This window comes from Ctenocephalides felis, unplaced genomic scaffold, assembly GCF_003426905.1.
Source record: "Ctenocephalides felis isolate EL2017-DRISC unplaced genomic scaffold, ASM342690v1 CF-g0.4_SCAFFOLD_01886, whole genome shotgun sequence".
NCBI lineage: Eukaryota > Metazoa > Arthropoda > Insecta > Siphonaptera > Pulicidae > Ctenocephalides > Ctenocephalides felis.
This window is the reverse complement of record NW_020538040.1, coordinates 142,353,126-142,371,290: the sequence shown is the minus strand read 5'-3', so window position 1 is coordinate 142,371,290 and position 18,165 is coordinate 142,353,126. Positions and strand designations below refer to the sequence as shown.

Here is an 18,165-nt window from a genome sequence, read left to right as displayed (position 1 = left end):
AATGTTGCCCCGAGTGAGGATCGAACTCACGACCTAAGATTATGAGAATTACGCGCTGCCTACTGCGCTACCGAGGCTGTACTAACTCTGTCAGCATACATGTAAAATCGAATATTTTTAACGATTTGTAACAAATACAATGATATTACAAAAGAGCAATGAGTAATTCAACTGAATGTTGCCCGAGTGAGGATCGAACTCACGACCTTAAGATTATGAGACTTACGCGCTGCCTACTGCGCTACCGAGGCTGTACTAACTCTGTCAGCACTACATGTAAAATCGAATATTTTTAACGATTTGTAACAAATACACATATTATTAAAATAGAAAACGAGTTGCCCCGGGTGAGGATCGAACTCACGACCTTAAGATTATGAGACTTACGCGCTGCCTACTGCGCTACCGAGGCTGTACTAACTTTGTCAGCACTACATGTAAAATCGAATATTTTTAACCATTTTAACAAATACAATGATATTAAAAAAGAGCAATGAGTTATTTCAACAACATGATGCCCCGAGTGAGGATCGAACTCACGACCTTAAGATATGAGACTTACGCGCTGCTACTGCGCTACCGAGGCTGTTTCAAACCTTGTTCAGCACAACAAAATACAATGATATTAAAAAAAGAGCAATGAGTTATTCAACAACATGATGCCCCGAGTGAGGATCGAACTCACGACCTTAAGATTATGAGACTTACGCGCTGCCTACTGCGCTACCGAGGCTGTACTAACTCTGTCAGCACTACATGTAAAATCGAATATTTTTAACGATTTGTAACAAATACAATGATATTACAAATGAGCAATGAGTTAATTCAACTGAATGTTGCCCCGAGTGAGGATCGAACTCACGACCTTAAGATTATGAGACTTACGCGCTGCCTACTGCGCTACCGAGGCTGTACTAACTCTGTCAGCACTACATGTAAAATCGAATATTTTTAACGATTTGTAACAAATACACTAATATATAAATAAAATAGAAACGAGTTGCCCCGGTGAGGATCGAACTCACGACCTTAAGATTATGAGACTTACGCGCTGCCTACTGCGCTACCGAGGCTGTACTAACTTTGTCAGCACTACATGTAAAATCGAATATTTTTTAACCATTTGTAACAAATACAATGATATTACAAAAGAGCAATGAGTTATTCAACAACATGATGCCCCGAGTGAGGATCGAACTCACGACCTTAAGATTATGAGACTTACGCGCTGCCTACTGCGCTACCGAGGCTGTTCAAACCTTGTCAGCACAACAAATACAATGATATTAAAAAGAGCCAATGGGTTATTTCAACACAACATGATGCCCCGAGTGAGGATCGAACTCACGACCTTAAGATTATGAGACTTACGCGCTGCCTACTGCGCTACCGAGGCTGTACTAACTCTGTCAGCACTACATGTAAAATCGAATATTTTTAACGATTTGTAACAAATACAATATATTAAAAAAGAGCATGAGTTATTTCAACAACATGATGCCCCGAGTGAGGATCGAACTCACGACCTTAAGATCATGAGACTTACGCGCTGCCTACTGCGCTACCGAGACTGTACTAACTTTGTCAGCACTACATGTAAAATCGAATATTTTTAACGATTTGTAACAAATGCAGTGATACTAAAATGATCAATGAGTTATTGCAACAACATGATGCCCGGGTGAGGATCGAACTCACGACCTTAAGATTATGAGACTTACGCGCTGCCTACTGCGCTACCGAGGCTGTACTAACTCTGTCAGCACTACATGTAAAATCGAATATTTTTAACGATTTGTAACAAATACAATGATATTACAAAAGAACAATGAGTTAATTTAACTGAATGTTGCCCCGAGTGAGGATCGAACTCACGACCTTAAGATTATGAGACTTGCGCTGCCTACTGCGCTACCGAAGCTGTACTAACTCTGTCAGCACTACATGTAAAATCGAATATTTTTAACGATTTGTAACAAATACACTAATATTATAAAATAAAAACGAGTTGCCCCGGGTGAGGATCGAACTCACGACCTTAAGATTATGAGACTTACGCGCTGCCTACTGCGCTACCGAGGCTGCTGTACCAACTTTGTCAGCACTACATGTAAAATCGAATATTTTTAACCATTTGTAACAAATACATAATATTAAAAAGAGCAATGAGTTATTTCAACAACATGATGCCCCGAGTGAGGATCGAACTCACGACCTAAGATTATGAGACTTACGCGCTACCTACTGCGCTACCGAGGCTGTTCAAACCTCGTCAGCACAACAAATACAATGATATTAAAAAAGAGCAATGGGTATTTCAACAACATGATGCCCCGAGTGAGGATCGAACTCACGACCTTAAGATTATGAGACTTACGCGCTGCCTACTGCGCTACCGAGGCTGTACTAACTCTGTCAGCACTACATGTAAAATCGAATATTTTTAACGATTTGTAACAAATACGAATGATATTACAAAAGAGCAATGAGTTAATTCAACTGAATGTTGCCCCGAGTGAGGATCGAACTCACGACCTTAAGATTATGAGACTTACGCGCTGCCTACTGCGCTACCGAGGCTGTACTAACTCTGTCAGCACTACATGTAAAATCGAATATTTTTAACGATTTGTAACAAATACACTAATATTATAAAATAGAAACGAGTTGCCCCGGGTGAGGATCGAACTCACGACCTTAAGATTATGAGACTTACGCGCTGCCTAATGCGCTACCGAGGCTGTTCAAACCTTGTCAGCACAACAAATACAATGATATTAAAAAAGAGCAATGAGTTATTTCAACAACATGATGCCCCGAGTGAGGATCGAACTCACGACCTTTAGATTATGAGACTTACGCGCTGCCTACTGCGCTACCGAGGCTGTACTAACTCTGTCAGCACTACATGTAAAATCGAATATTTTTAACGATTTGTAACAAATACACTAATATTATAAAATAGAAACGAGTTGCCCCTGGTGAGGATCGAACTCACGACCTTAAGATTATGAGACTTACGCGCTGCCTACTGCGCTACCGAAGCTGTACTAACTCTGTCAGCACTACATGTAAAATCGAATATTTTTAACGATTTGTAACAAATACAACAATATTATAAATAGAAACGAGTTGCCCCGGATGAGGATCGAACTCACGACCTTAAGATTATGAGACTTACGCGCTGCCTAATGCGCTACCGAGGCTGTTCAAACCTTGTCAGCACAACAAATACAATGATATTAAAAAAGAGCAATGAGTTATTTCAACAACATGATGCCCCGAGTGAGGATCGAACTCACGACCTCAAGATTATGAGACTTACGCGCTGCCTGTTGCGCTACCAAGGCTGTTCAAACCTTGTCAGCACAACAAATACAATGATATTAAAAAAGAGCAATGAGTTATTTCAACAACATGATGCCCCGAGTGAGGATCGAACTCACGACCTTAAGATTATGAGACTTACGCGCTGCCTACTGCGCTACCGAGGCGGTACTAACTTTGTCAGCACCACATGTAAAATCGAATATTTTTAACGATTTGTAACAAATACAATGATACTAAAATGAGCAATGAGTTATTTCAACAACATGATGCCCCGGGTGAGGATCGAACTCACGACCTTAAGATTATGAGACTTACGCGCTGCCTACTGCGCTACCGAGGCTGTACTAACTTTGTCAGCACCACATGTAAAATCGAATATTTTTAACGATTTGTAACAAATACAATGATATTACAAAAGAGCAATGAGTTAACTCAACTGAATGTTGCCCCGAGTGAGGATCGAACTCACGACCTTAAGATCATGAGACTTACGCGCTGCCTACTGCGCTACCGAGGCTGTACTAACTCTTTCAGCACTACATGTAAAATCAAATATTTTTAACGATTTGTAACAAATACAATGATATTACAAAAGAGCAATGAGTTAATTCAATGAATGTTGCCCCGAGTGAGGATCGAACTCACGACCTTAAGATTATGAGACTTACGCGCTGCCTACTGCGCTACCGAGGCTGTACTAACTCTGTCAGCACTACATGTAAAATCGAATATTTTTAACGATTTGTAACAAATACACTAATATTATAAAATAGAAACGAGTTGCCCGGGTGAGGATCGAACTCACGACCTTAAGATTATGAGACTTACGCGCTGCTACTGCGCTACCGAGGTTGTACTAACTTTGTCAGCACTACATGTAAAATCGAATATTTTTAACATTTGTAACAAATACAATAATATTAAAAAAGAGCAATGAGTTATTTCAACAACATGATGCCCCGAGTGAGGATCGAACTCACGACCTTAAGATCATGAGACTTACGCGCTGCCTACTGCGCTACCGAGGCTGTACTAACTTTGTCAGCACTACATGTAAAATCGAATATTTTTAACGATTTGTAACAAATACAGTGATACTAAAATGAGCAATGAGTTATTGCAACAACATGATGCCCCGGGTGAGGATCGAACTCACGACCTTAAGATTATGAGACTTACGCGCTGCCTACTGCGCTACCGAGGCTGTACTAACTCTGTCAGCACTACATGTAAAATCGAATATTTTTAACGATTTGTAACAAATACAATGATATTACAAAAGAACAATGAGTTAATTCAACTGAATGTTGCCCCGAGTGAGGATCGAACTCACGACCTTAAGATTATGAGACTTACGCGCTGCCTACTGCGCTACCGAGGCTGTACTAACTCTGTCAGCACTACATGTAAAATCGAATATTTTTAACGATTTGTAACAAATACACTAATATTATAAAATAGAAACGAGTTGCCCCGGGTGAGGATCGAACTCACGACCTTAAGATTATGAGACTTACGCGCTGCCTACTGCGCTACCGAGGCTGTACTAACTTTGTCAGCACTACATGTAAAATCGAATATTTTTAACCATTTGTAACAAATACAATAATATTAAAAAAGAGCAATGAGTTATTTCAACAACATGATGCCCCGAGTGAGCATCGAACTCACGACCTTAAGATTATGAGACTTACGCGCTGCCTACTGCGCTACCGAGGCTGTTCAAACCTTGTCAGCACAACAAATACAATGATATTAAAAAAGAGCAATGGGTTATTTCAACAACATGATGCCCCGAGTGAGGATCGAACTCACGACCTTAAGATTATGAGACTTACGCGCTGCCTACTGCGCTACCGAGGCTGTACTAACTCTGTCAGCACTACATGTAAAATCGAATATTTTTAACGATTTGTAACAAATACACTAATATTATAAAATAGAAACGAGTTGCCCCGGGTGAGGATCGAACTCACGACCTTAAGATTATGAGACTTACGCGCTGCCTACTGCGCTACCGAGGCTGTACTAACTTTGTCAGCACTACATGTAAAATCGAATATTTTTAACCATTCGTAACAAATACAATAATATTAAAAAAGAGCAATGAGTTATTTCAACAACATGATGCCCCGAGTGAGGATCGAACTCACGACCTTAAGATCATGAGACTTACGCGCTGCCTACTGCGCTACCGAGGCTGTACTAACTTTGTCAGCACTACATGTAAAATCGAATATTTTTAACGATTTGTAACAAATACAATGATATTACAAAAGAGCAATGAGTTACTTCAACTGAATGTTGCCCCGAGTGTGGATCAGATCACGACCTTAAGATTATGAGACTTACGCGCTGCCTACTGCGCTACCGAGGCTGTACTAACTTTGTCAGCACTACATGTAAAATCGAATATTTTTAACGATTTGTAACAAATGCAGTGATACTAAAATGATCAATGAGTTATTGCAACAACATGATGCCCCGGGTGAGGATCGAACTCACGACCTTAAGATTATGAGACTTACGCGCTGCCTACTGCGCTACCGAGGCTGTACTAACTCTGTCAGCACTACATGTAAAATCGAATATTTTTAACGATTTGTAACAAATACAATGATATTACAAAAGAACAATGAGTTAATTCAACTGAATGTTGCCCCGAGTGATGATCGAACTCACGACCTTAAGATTATGAGACTTACGCGCTGCCTACTGCGCTACCGAGGCTGTACTAACTCTGTCAGCACTACATGTAAAATCGAATATTTTTAACGATTTGTAACAAATACACTAATATTATAAAATAGAAACGAGTTGCCCCGGGTGAGGATCGAACTCACGACCTTAAGATTATGAGACTTACGCGCTGCCTACTGCGCTACCGAGGCTGTACTAACTTTGTCAGCACTACATGTAAAATCGAATATTTTTAACCATTTGTAACAAATACAATAATATTAAAAAAGAGCAATGAGTTATTTCAACAACATGATGCCCCGAGTGAGCATCGAACTCACGACCTTAAGATTATGAGACTTACGCGCTGCCTACTGCGCTACCGAAGCTGTTCAAACCTTGTCAGCACAACAAATACAATGATATTAAAAAAGAGCAATGGGTTATTTCAACAACATGATGCCCCGAGTGAGGATCGAACTCACGACCTTAAGATTATGAGACTTACGCGCTGCCTACTGCGCTACCGAGGCTGTACTAACTCAGTCAGCACTACATGTAAAATCGAATATTTTTAACGATTTGTAACAAATACACTAATATTATAAAATAGAACGAGTTGCCCCGGGTGAGGATCGAACTCACGACCTTAAGATTATGAGACTTACGCGCTGCCTACTGCGCTACCGAGGCTGTACTAACTTTGTCAGCACTACATGTAAAATCGAATATTTTTAACCATTTGTAACAAATACAATGATATTAAAAAAGAGCAATGAGTTATTTCAACAACATGATGCCCCGAGTGAGGATCGAACTCACGACCTTAAGATTATGAGACTTACGCGCTGCCTACTGCGCTACCGAGGCTGTACTAAATTGTCAGCACTACATGTAAAATCGAATATTTTTAACGATTTGTAACAAATACAATGAATTACAAAAGAGCAATGAGTTATTCAACTGAATGTTGCCCCGGGTGAGGATCGAACTCACGACCTTAAGATTATGAGACTTAGGCGCTGCCTACTGCGCTACCGAGGCTGTTCAAACTTTGTCAGCACAACATGTAAAATCGAATATTTTTAACGATTTGTAACAAATACAGTAATACTAAAATGAGCAATGAGTTATTGCAACAACATGATGCCCCGCGTGAGGATCGAACTCACGACCTTTCGATTATGAGACTTAAGCGCTGCCTACTGCGCTACCGAGGCTGTACTAACTCTGTCAGCACTACATGTAAAATCGAATATTTTTAACGATTTGTGACAAATACAATGATATTACAAAAGAGCAATGAGTTACTTCAACTGAATGTTGCCCCGAGTGAGGATCGAACTCACGACCTTAAGATTATGAGACTTACGCGCTGCCTACTGCGCTACCGAGGCTGTACTAACTCTGTCAGCACTACATGTAAAATCGAATATTTTTTAACGATTTGTAACAAATACACTAATATTATAAAATAGAAACGAGTTGCCCCGGGTGAGGATGGAACTCACGACCTTAAGATTATGAGACTTACGCGCTGCCTACTGCGCTACCGAGGCTGTACTAACATTGTCAGCACTACATGTAAAATCGAATATTTTTAACGATTTGTAACAAATACACTAATATTATAAAATAGGAACGAGTTGCCCCGGGTGAGGATCGAACTCCCGACCTTAAGATTATGAGACTTACGCGCTGCCCACTGCGCTACCGAGGCTGTACTAACTTCGTCAGCACTACATGTAAAACCGAATATTTTTAACCATTTGTAACAAATACAATAATATTAAAAAAGAGCAATGAGTTATTTCAACAACATGATGCCCCGAGTGAGGATCGAACTCACGACCTTAAGATTATGAGACTTACGCGCTGCCTACTGCGCTACCAAGGCTGTTCAAACCTTGTCAGTACCACATGTAAAATCGAATATTTTTAACGATTTGTAACAAATACAATGATACTAAAATGAGCAATGAGTTATTTCAACAACATGATGCCCCGGGTGAGGATCGAACTCACGACCTTAAGATTATGAGACTTACGCGCTGCCTACTGCGCTACCGAGGCTGTACTAACTCTGTCAGCACTACATGTAAAATCAAATATTTTTAACGATTTGTAACAAATACAATGATATTACAAAAGAGCAATGAGTTATTTCAACAACATGATGCCCCGAGTGAGGATCGAACTCACGACCTCAAGATTATGAGACTTATGCGCTGCCTGTTGCGCTACCAAGGCTGTTCAAACCTTGTCAGCACAACAAATACAATGATATTAAAAAAGAGCAATGAGTTATTTCAACAACATGATGCCCCGAGTGACAACATGTAAAACCGAATATTTTTAACCATTTGTAACAAATACAATAATATTAAAAAAGAGCAATGAGTTATTTCAACAACATGATGCCCCGAGTGAGGATCGAAATCACGACCTCAAGATTATGAGACTTACGCGCTGCCTGTTGCGCTACCAAGCTGTTCAACCTTGTCATCACAACAAATACAATGATATTAAAAAAGAGCAAGAGTTATTTTCAACACATGATGCCCCGAGTGACAACATGTAAAATCGAATATTTTTAACGATTTGTAACAAATACAGTGATAATAAAATGAGCAATGAGTTATTGCAACAACATGATGCCCCGGGTGAGGATCGAACTCACTACCTTAAGATTATGAGACTCACGCGCTGCCTACTGCGCTACCGAGGCTGTACTAACTCTGTCAGCACTACATGTAAAATCGAATATTTTTAACGATTTGTAACAAATACAATGATATTACAAAAGAGCAATGAGTTAATTCAACTGAATGTTGCCCCGAGTGAGGATCGAACTCACGACCTTAAGATTATGAGACTTACGCGCTGCCTACTGCGCTACCGAGGCTGTACTAACTTTGTCAGCACTACATGTAAAATCGAATATTTTTAACCATTTGTAACAAATACAATAATATTAAAAAAGAGCAATGAGTTATTTCAACAACATGATGCCCCGAGTGAGGATCGAACTCACGACCTTAAGATTATGAGACTTACGCGCTGCCTACTGCGCTACCGAGGCTGTTCAAACCTTGTCAGCACAACAAATACAATGATATTAAAAAAGAGCAATGGGTTATTTCAACAACATGATGCCCCGAGTGAGGATCGAACTCACGACCTTAAGATTATGAGACTTACGCGCTGCCTACTGCGCTACCGAGGCTGTACTAACTCTTTCAGCACTACATGTAAAATCAAATATTTTTAACGATTTGTAACAAATACAATGATATTACAAAAGAGCAATGAGTTAATTCAACTGAATGTTGCCCCGAGTGAGGATCGAACTCACGACCTTAAGATTATGAGACTACTGCGCTACCGAGGCTGTACTAACTCTGTCAGCACTACATGTAAAATCGAATATTTTTAACGATTTGTAACAAATACACTAATATTATAAAATACAAACGAGTTGCCCCGGGTGAGGATCGAACTCACGACCTTAAGATTATGAGACTTACGCGCTGCTTACTGCGCTACCGAGGCTGTACTAACTTTGTCAGCACTACATGTAAAATCGAATATTTTTAACCATTTGTAACAAATACAATAATATTAAAAAAGAGCAATGAGTTATTTCAACAACATGATGCCCCGAGTGAGGATCGAACTCACGACCTTAAGATTATGAGACTTACGCGCTGCCTACTGCGCTACCGAGGCTGTACTAACTTTGTCAGCACTACATGTAAAATCGAATATTTTTAACGATTTGTAACAAATGCAGTGATACTAAAATGATCAATGAGTTATTGCAACAACATGATGCCCCGGGTGAGGATCGAACTCACGACCTTAAGATTATGAGACTTACGCGCTGCCTACTGCGCTACCGAGGCTGTACTAACTCTGTCAGCACTACATGTAAAATCGAATATTTTTAACGATTTGTAACAAATACAATGATATTACAAAAGAACAATGAGTTAATTCAACTGAATGTTGCCCCGAGTGAGGATCGAACTCACGACCTTAAGATTATGAGACGCGCTGCCTACTGCGCTACCGAAGCTGTACTAACTCTGTCAGCACTACATGTAAAATCGAATATTTTTAACGATTTGTAACAAATACACTAATATTATAAAATAGAAACGAGTTGCCCCGGGTGAGGATCGAACTCACGACCTTAAGATTATGAGACTTACGCGCTGCCTACTGCGCTACCGAGGCTGTACTAACTTTGTCAGCACTACATGTAAAATCGAATATTTTTAACCATTTGTAACAAATACAATAATATTAAAAAAGAGCAATGAGTTATTTCAACAACATGATGCCCCGAGTGAGCATCGAACTCACGACCTTAAGATTATGAGACTTACGCGCTACCTACTGCGCTACCGAGGCTGTTCAAACCTTGTCAGCACAACAAATACAATGATATTAAAAAAGAGCAATGGGTTATTTCAACAACATGATGCCCCGAGTGAGGATCGAACTCACGACCTTAAGATTATGAGACTTACGCGCTGCCTACTGCGCTACCGAGGCTGTACTAACTCTGTCAGCACTACATGTAAAATCGAATATTTTTAACGATTTGTAACAAATACAATGATATTACAAAAGAGCAATGAGTTAATTCAACTGAATGTTGCCCCGAGTGAGGATCGAACTCACGACCTTAAGATTATGAGACTTACGCGCTGCCTACTGCGCTACCGAGGCTGTACTAACTCTGTCAGCACTACATGTAAAATCGAATATTTTTAACGATTTGTAACAAATACACTAATATTAAAAAATAGAAACAGTTGCCCCGGGTGAGGATCGAACTCACGACCTTAAGATTATGAGACTTACGCGCTGCCTACTGCGCTACCGAGGCTGTACTAACTTGTCAGCACAACAAATACAATGATTTTAAAAAAGAGCAATGAGTTATTTCAACAACAATGATGCCCCGAGTGAGGATCGAACTCACGACCTTAAGATTATGAGACTTACGCGCTGCCTACTGCGCTACCGAGGCTGTACTAACTCTGTCAGCACTACATGTAAAATCGAATATTTTTAACGATTTGTAACAAATACACTAATATTATAAAATAGAAACGAGTCGCCCCGGATGAGGATCGAACTCACGACCTTAAGATTATGAGACTTACGCGCTGCCTACTGCGCTACCGAGGCTGTTACAAACCTTTTAGCACAACAAATACAATGATATTAAAAAAGAGCAATGAGTTATTTCAACAACATGATGCCCCGAGTGAGGATCGAACTCACGACCTTAAGATTATGAGACTTACGCGCTGCCTACTGCGCTACCGAGGCTGTTCAAACCTTGTCAGCACAACAAATACAATGATATTAAAAAGAGCAATGAGTTATTTCAACAACATGATGCCCCGAGTGAGGATCGAACTCACGACCTTAAGATTATGAGACTTACGCGCTGCCTACTGCGCTACCGAGGCTGTACTAACTCTGTCAGCACTACATGTAAAATCGAATATTTTTAACGATTTGTAACAAATACACTAATATTATAAAATAGAAACGAGTTGCCCCGGGTGAGGATCGAACTCACGACCTTAAGATTATGAGACTTACGCGCTGCCTACTGCGCTACCGAGGCTGTACTAACTTTGTCAGCACTACATGTAAAATCGAATATTTTTAACCATTTGTAACAAATACAATAATATTAAAAAAGAGCAATGAGTTATTTCAACAACATGATGCCCCGAGTGAGGATCGAACTCACGACCTTAAGATTATGAGACTTACGCGCTGCCTACTGCGCTACCGAGGCTGTTCAAACCTTGTCAGCACAACAAATACAATGATATTAAAAAAGAGCAATGAGTTATTTCAACAACATGATGCCCCGAGTGAGGATCGAACTCACGACCTTAAGATTATGAGACTTACGCGCTGCCTACTGCGCTACCGAGGCTGTACTAACTCTGTCAGCACTACATGTAAAATCGAATATTTTTAACGATTTGTAACAAATACACTAATATTATAAAATAGAAACGAGTTGCCCCGGGTGAGGATCGAACTCACGACCTTAAGATTATGAGACTTACGCGCTGCCTACTGCGCTACCGAGGCTGTACTAACTTTGTCAGCACTACATGTAAAATCGAATATTTTTAACCATTTGTAACAAATACAATAATATTAAAAAAGAGCAATGAGTTATTTCAACAACATGATGCCCCGAGTGAGGATCGAACTCACGACCTTAAGATTATGAGACTTACGCGCTGCCTACTGCGCTACCGAGGCTGTACTAACTTTGTCAGCACTACATGTAAAATCGAATATTTTTAACGATTTGTAACAAATACAATGATATTACAAAAGAGCAATGAGTTATTTCAACAAATGTTGCCCCGAGTGTGGATCGAACTCACGACCTTAAGATTATGAGACTTACGCGCTGCCTACTGCGCTACCGAGGCTGTACTAACTTTGTCAGCACTACATGTAAAATCGAATATTTTTAACGATTTGTAACAAATACAATGATACTAAAAGAGCAATGAGTTATTCAACAACATGATGCCCCGGTGAGGATCGAACTCACGACCTTAAGATTATGAGACTTACGCGCTGCCTACTGCGCTACCGAGGCTGTACTAACTCTGTCAGCACTACATGTAAAATCGAATATTTTTAACGATTTGTAACAAATACAATGATATTACAAAGAGCAATGAGTTAATTCAACTGAATGTTGCCCCGAGTGAGGATCGAACTCACGACCTTAAGATTATGAGACTTACGCGCTGCCTACTGCGCTACCGAGGCTGTACTAACTCTGTCAGCACTACATGTAAAATCGAATATTTTAACGATTTGTAACAAATACACTAATATTATAAAATAGAAACGAGTTGCCCCGGGTGAGGATCGAACTCACGACCTTAAGATTATGAGACTTACGCGCTGCCTACTGCGCTACCGAGGCTGTACTAACTTTGTCAGCACTACATGTAAAATCGAATATTTTTAACCATTTGTAACAAATACAATAATATTAAAAAAGAGCAATGAGTTATTTCAACAACATGATGCCCCGAGTGAGGATCGAACTCACGACCTTAAGATTATGAGACTTACGCGCTGCCTACTGCGCTACCGAGGCTGTTCAAACCTTGTCAGCACAACAAATACAATGATATTAAAAAAGAGCAATGGGTTATTTCAACAACATGATGCCCCGAGTGAGGATCGAACTCACGACCTTAAGATTATGAGACTTACGCGCTGCCTACTGCGCTACCGAGGCTGTACTAACTCAGTCAGCACTACATGTAAAATCGAATATTTTTAACGATTTGTAACAAATACACTAATATTATAAAATAGAAACAAGTTGCCCCGGGTGAGGATCGAACTCACGACCTTAAGACTATGAGACTTACGCGCTGCCTACTGCGCTACCGAGGCTGTACTAACTTTGTCAGCACTACATGTAAAATCGAATATTTTTAACGATTTGTAACAAATACAATGATATTACAAAATAGAAACGAGTTGCCCCGGGTGAGGATCGAACTCACGACCTTAAGACTATGAGACTTACGCGCTGCCTACTGCGCTACCGAGGCTGTACTAACTTTGTCAGCACTACATGTAAAATCGAATATTTTTAACCATTCGTAACAAATACAATAATATTAAAAAAGAGCAATGAGTTATTTCAACAACATGATGCCCCGAGTGAGGATCGAACTCACGACCTTAAGATCATGAGACTTACGCGCTGCCTACTGCGCTACCGAGGCTGTACTAAATTTGTCAGCACTACATGTAAAATCGAATATTTTTAACGATTTGTAACAAATACAATGATATTACAAAAGAGCAATGAGTTAATTCAACTGAATGTTGCCCCGGGTGAGGATCGAACTCACGACCTTAAGATTATGAGACTTAGGCGCTGCCTACTGCGCTACCGAGGCTGTTCAAACTTTGTCAGCACAACATGTAAAATCGAATATTTTTAACGATTTGTAACAAATACAGTAATACTAAAATGAGCAATGAGTTATTGCAACAACATGATGCCCCGAGTGAGGATCGAACTCACGACCTTTCGATTATGAGACTTAAGCGCTGCCTACTGCGCTACCGAGGCTGTACTAACTCTGTCAGCACTACATGTAAAATCGAATATTTTTAACGATTTGTAACAAATACAATGATATTACAAAAGAGCAATGAGTTATTCAACAAATGATGCCCCGAGTGAGGATCGAACTCACGACCTTAAGATTATGAGACTTACGCGCTGCCTACTGCGCTACCGAGGCTGTACTAACTCTGTCAGCACTACATGTAAAATCGAATATTTTTAACGATTTGTAACAAATACACTATATTATAAAATAGAAACGAGTTGCCCCGGTGAGGATCGAACTCACGACCTTAAGATTATGAGACTTACGCGCTGCCTACTGCGCTACCGAGGCTGTACTAACATTGTCAGCACTACATGTAAAATCGAATATTTTTAACGATTTGTAACAAATACACTAATATTATAAAATAGGAACGAGTTGCCCCGGGTGAGGATCGAACTCCCGACCTTAAGATTATGAGACTTACGCGCTGCCCACTGCGCTACCGAGGCTGTACTAACTTCGTCAGCACTACATGTAAAACCGAATATTTTTAACCATTTGTAACAAATACAATAATATTAAAAAAGAGCAATGAGTTATTTCAACAACATGATGCCCCGAGTGAGGATCGAACTCACGACCTTAAGATTATGAGACTTACGCGCTGCCTACTGCGCTACCAAGGCTGTTCAAACCTTGTCAGTACCACATGTAAAATCGAATATTTTTAACGATTTGTAACAAATACAATGATACTAAAATGAGCAATGAGTTATTTCAACAACATGATGCCCCGGGTGAGGATCGAACTCACGACCTTAAGATTATGAGACTTACGCGCTGCCTACTGCGCTACCGAGGCTGTACTAACTCTGTCAGCACTACATGTAAAATCAAATATTTTTAACGATTTGTAACAAATACAATGATATTACAAAAGAGCAATGAGTTATTTCAACAACATGATGCCCCGAGTGAGGATCGAACTCACGACCTCAAGATTATGAGACTTACGCGCTGCCTACTTGCGCTACCAAGGCTGTTCAAACCTTGTCAGCACAACAAATACAATGATATTAAAAAAGAGCAATGAGTTATTTCAACAACATGATGCCCCGAGTGACAACATTTAAAACCGAATATTTTTAACCATTTGTAACAAATACAATAATATTAAAAAAGAGCAATGAGTTATTTCAACAACATGATGCCCCGAGTGAGGATCGAAATCACGACCTCAAGATTATGAGACTTACGCGCTGCCTGTTGCGCTACCAAGGCTGTTCAAACCTTGTCAGCACAACAAATACAATGATATTAAAAAAGAGCAATGAGTTATTTCAACAACATGATGCCCCGAGTGACAACATGTAAAATCGAATATTTTTAACGATTTGTAACAAATACAGTGATAATAAAATGAGCAATGAGTTATTGCAACAACATGATGCCCCGGGTGAGGATCGAACTCACTACCTTAAGATTATGAGACTCACGCGCTGCCTACTGCGCTACCGAGGCTGTACTAACTCTGTCAGCACTACATGTAAAATCGAATATTTTTAACGATTTGTATCAAATACAATGATATTACAAAAGAGCAATGAGTTAATTCAACTGAATGTTGCCCCGAGTGAGGATCGAACTCACGACCTTAAGATTATGAGACTTACGCGCTGCCTACTGCGCTACCGAGGCTGTACTAACTCTGTCAGCACTACATGTAAAATCGAATATTTTTAACGATTTGTAACAAATACACTAATATTATAAAATAGGAACGAGTTACCCCGGGTGAGGATCGAACTCCCGACCTTAAGATTATGAGACTTACGCGCTGCCTACTGCGCTACCGTGGCTGTTCAAACCTTGTCAGCACAACAAATACAATGATATTAAAAAAGAGCAATGAGTTATTTCAACAACATGATGCCCCGAGTGAGGATCGAACTCACGACCTTAAGATTATGAGACTTACGCGCTGCCTACTGCGCTACCGAGGCTGTACTAACTTCGTCAGCACTACATGTAAAATCAAATATTTTTAACCATTTGTAACAAATACAATGATATTAAAAAAGAGCAATGAGTTATTTCAACAACATGATGCCCCGGGTGAGGATCGAACTCACGACCTTAAGATTATGAGACTTACGCGCTGCCTACTGCGCTACCGAGGCTGTACTAACTCTGTCAGCACTACATGTAAAATCGAATATTTTTAACGATTTGTAACAAATACAATGATATTACAAAAGAGCAATGAGTAATTCAACTGAATGTTGCCCCGAGTGAGGATCGAACTCACGACCTTAAGATTATGAGACTTACGCGCTGCCTACTGCGCTACCGAGGCTGTACTAACTCTGTCAGCACTACATGTAAAATCGAATATTTTTAACGATTTGTAACAAATACAATGATATTACAAATGAGCAATATGTTAATTCAACTGAATGTTGTCCCGAGTGAGGATCGAACTCACGACCTTAAGATTATGAGACTTACGCGCTGCCTACTGCGCTACCGAGGCTGTACTAACTCTGTCAGCACTACATGTAAAATCGAATATTTTTAACGATTTGTAACAAATACACTAATATTATAAATAGAAACGAGTTGCCCCGGGTGAGGATCGAACTCACGACCTTAAGATTATGAGACTTACGCGCTGCCTACTGCGCTACCGAGGCTGTACTAACTTTGTCAGCACTACATGTAAAATCGAATATTTTTAACCATTTGTAACAAATACAATGATATTAAAAAGAGCAATGAGTTATTTCACAACAACATGATGCCCCGAGTGAGGATCGAACTCACGACCTTAAGATTATGAGACTTACGCGCTGCCTACTGCGCTACCGAGGCTGTTCAACCTTGTCAGCACAACAAATACAATGATATTAAAAAAGAGCAATGAGTTATTTCAACAACATGATGCCCCGAGTGAGGATCGAACTCACGACCTTAAGATTATGAGACTTACGCGCTGCCTACTGCGCTACCGAGGCTGTACTAACTCTGTCAGCACTACATGTAAAATCGAATATTTTTAACGATTTGTAACAAATACAATGATATTACAAATAGCAATGAGTTATTCAACTGAATGTTGCCCCGAGTGAGGATCGAACTCACGACCTTAAGATTATGAGACTTACGCGCTGCCTACTGCGCTACCGAGCTGTACTAACTCTGTCAGCACTACATGTAAAATCGAATATTTTTAACGATTTGTAACAAATACACTAATATTATAAAATAGAAACGAGTTGCCCCGGTGAGGATCGAACTCACGACCTTAAGATTATGAGACTTACGCGCTGCCTACTGCGCTACCGAGGCTGTACTAACTTTGTCAGCATTACATGTAAAACCGAATATTTTTAACCATTTGTAACAAATACAATATATAAAAAAGAGCAATGAGTTATTTCAACAACATGATGCCCCGAGTGAGGATCGAACTCACGACCTTAAGATTATGAGACTTACGCGCTGCCTACAGCGCTACCGAGGCTGTTCAAACCTTGTCAGCACAACAAATACAATGATATTGAAAAAGAGCAATGAGTTATTTCAACAACATGATGCCCCGAGTGAGGATCGAACTCACGACCTTAATATTATGAGACTTACGCGCTGCCTACTGCGCTACCGAGGCTGTACTAACTCTGTCAGCACTACATGTAAAATCGAATATTTTTAACGATTTGTAACAAATACACAAATAATATATTATAAAATAGAAACGAGTTGCCCCGGGAGGATCGAACTCACGACCTTAAGATTATGAGACTTACGCGCTGCCTACTGCGCTACCGAGGCTGTACTAACTTCGTCAGCACTACATGTAAAATCGAATATTTTTAACGATTTGTAACAAATACAATGATATTACAAAAGAGCAATGAGTTATTTCAACAACATGATGCCCCGAGTGAGGATCGAACTCACGACCTTAAGATTATGAGACTTACGCGCTGCCTACTGCGCTACC

The 18,165-nt window shown here is 39.9% G+C and overlaps 1 protein-coding gene and 22 non-coding genes across 23 annotated transcripts in view; 1 reads left to right on the top strand and 22 right to left on the bottom strand.

The window, feature by feature from the left end:
* LOC113376008 overlaps window positions 1-18,165 on the top strand; it is an 89,068-nt gene that overhangs the window by 22,640 nt on the left and 48,263 nt on the right. The window lies entirely within an intron of this gene.
* Trnam-cau lies at window positions 340-412 on the bottom strand. Its single transcript has one exon. It is a non-coding gene; the product is annotated as a tRNA-Met (tRNA).
* On the bottom strand, window positions 2,010-2,082 carry Trnam-cau. Its single transcript has one exon. It is a non-coding gene; the product is annotated as a tRNA-Met (tRNA).
* Window positions 3,598-3,670, bottom strand: Trnam-cau. Its single transcript has one exon. It is a non-coding gene; the product is annotated as a tRNA-Met (tRNA).
* Window positions 4,462-4,534, bottom strand: Trnam-cau. The gene has a single exon. It is a non-coding gene; the product is annotated as a tRNA-Met (tRNA).
* Trnam-cau lies at window positions 4,800-4,872 on the bottom strand. The gene has a single exon. It is a non-coding gene; the product is annotated as a tRNA-Met (tRNA).
* Trnam-cau lies at window positions 5,282-5,354 on the bottom strand. Its single transcript has one exon. It is a non-coding gene; the product is annotated as a tRNA-Met (tRNA).
* Window positions 5,811-5,883, bottom strand: Trnam-cau. Its single transcript has one exon. It is a non-coding gene; the product is annotated as a tRNA-Met (tRNA).
* Window positions 6,149-6,221, bottom strand: Trnam-cau. The gene has a single exon. It is a non-coding gene; the product is annotated as a tRNA-Met (tRNA).
* Trnam-cau lies at window positions 6,630-6,702 on the bottom strand. The gene has a single exon. It is a non-coding gene; the product is annotated as a tRNA-Met (tRNA).
* On the bottom strand, window positions 7,657-7,729 carry Trnam-cau. Its single transcript has one exon. It is a non-coding gene; the product is annotated as a tRNA-Met (tRNA).
* On the bottom strand, window positions 8,010-8,082 carry Trnam-cau. The gene has a single exon. It is a non-coding gene; the product is annotated as a tRNA-Met (tRNA).
* On the bottom strand, window positions 9,842-9,914 carry Trnam-cau. The gene has a single exon. It is a non-coding gene; the product is annotated as a tRNA-Met (tRNA).
* Window positions 10,176-10,248, bottom strand: Trnam-cau. The gene has a single exon. It is a non-coding gene; the product is annotated as a tRNA-Met (tRNA).
* Trnam-cau lies at window positions 10,834-10,906 on the bottom strand. The gene has a single exon. It is a non-coding gene; the product is annotated as a tRNA-Met (tRNA).
* On the bottom strand, window positions 11,139-11,211 carry Trnam-cau. The gene has a single exon. It is a non-coding gene; the product is annotated as a tRNA-Met (tRNA).
* Window positions 11,587-11,659, bottom strand: Trnam-cau. The gene has a single exon. It is a non-coding gene; the product is annotated as a tRNA-Met (tRNA).
* Window positions 12,069-12,141, bottom strand: Trnam-cau. The gene has a single exon. It is a non-coding gene; the product is annotated as a tRNA-Met (tRNA).
* On the bottom strand, window positions 12,931-13,003 carry Trnam-cau. Its single transcript has one exon. It is a non-coding gene; the product is annotated as a tRNA-Met (tRNA).
* Trnam-cau lies at window positions 14,599-14,671 on the bottom strand. The gene has a single exon. It is a non-coding gene; the product is annotated as a tRNA-Met (tRNA).
* Window positions 14,952-15,024, bottom strand: Trnam-cau. Its single transcript has one exon. It is a non-coding gene; the product is annotated as a tRNA-Met (tRNA).
* Window positions 16,270-16,342, bottom strand: Trnam-cau. Its single transcript has one exon. It is a non-coding gene; the product is annotated as a tRNA-Met (tRNA).
* Window positions 16,783-16,855, bottom strand: Trnam-cau. The gene has a single exon. It is a non-coding gene; the product is annotated as a tRNA-Met (tRNA).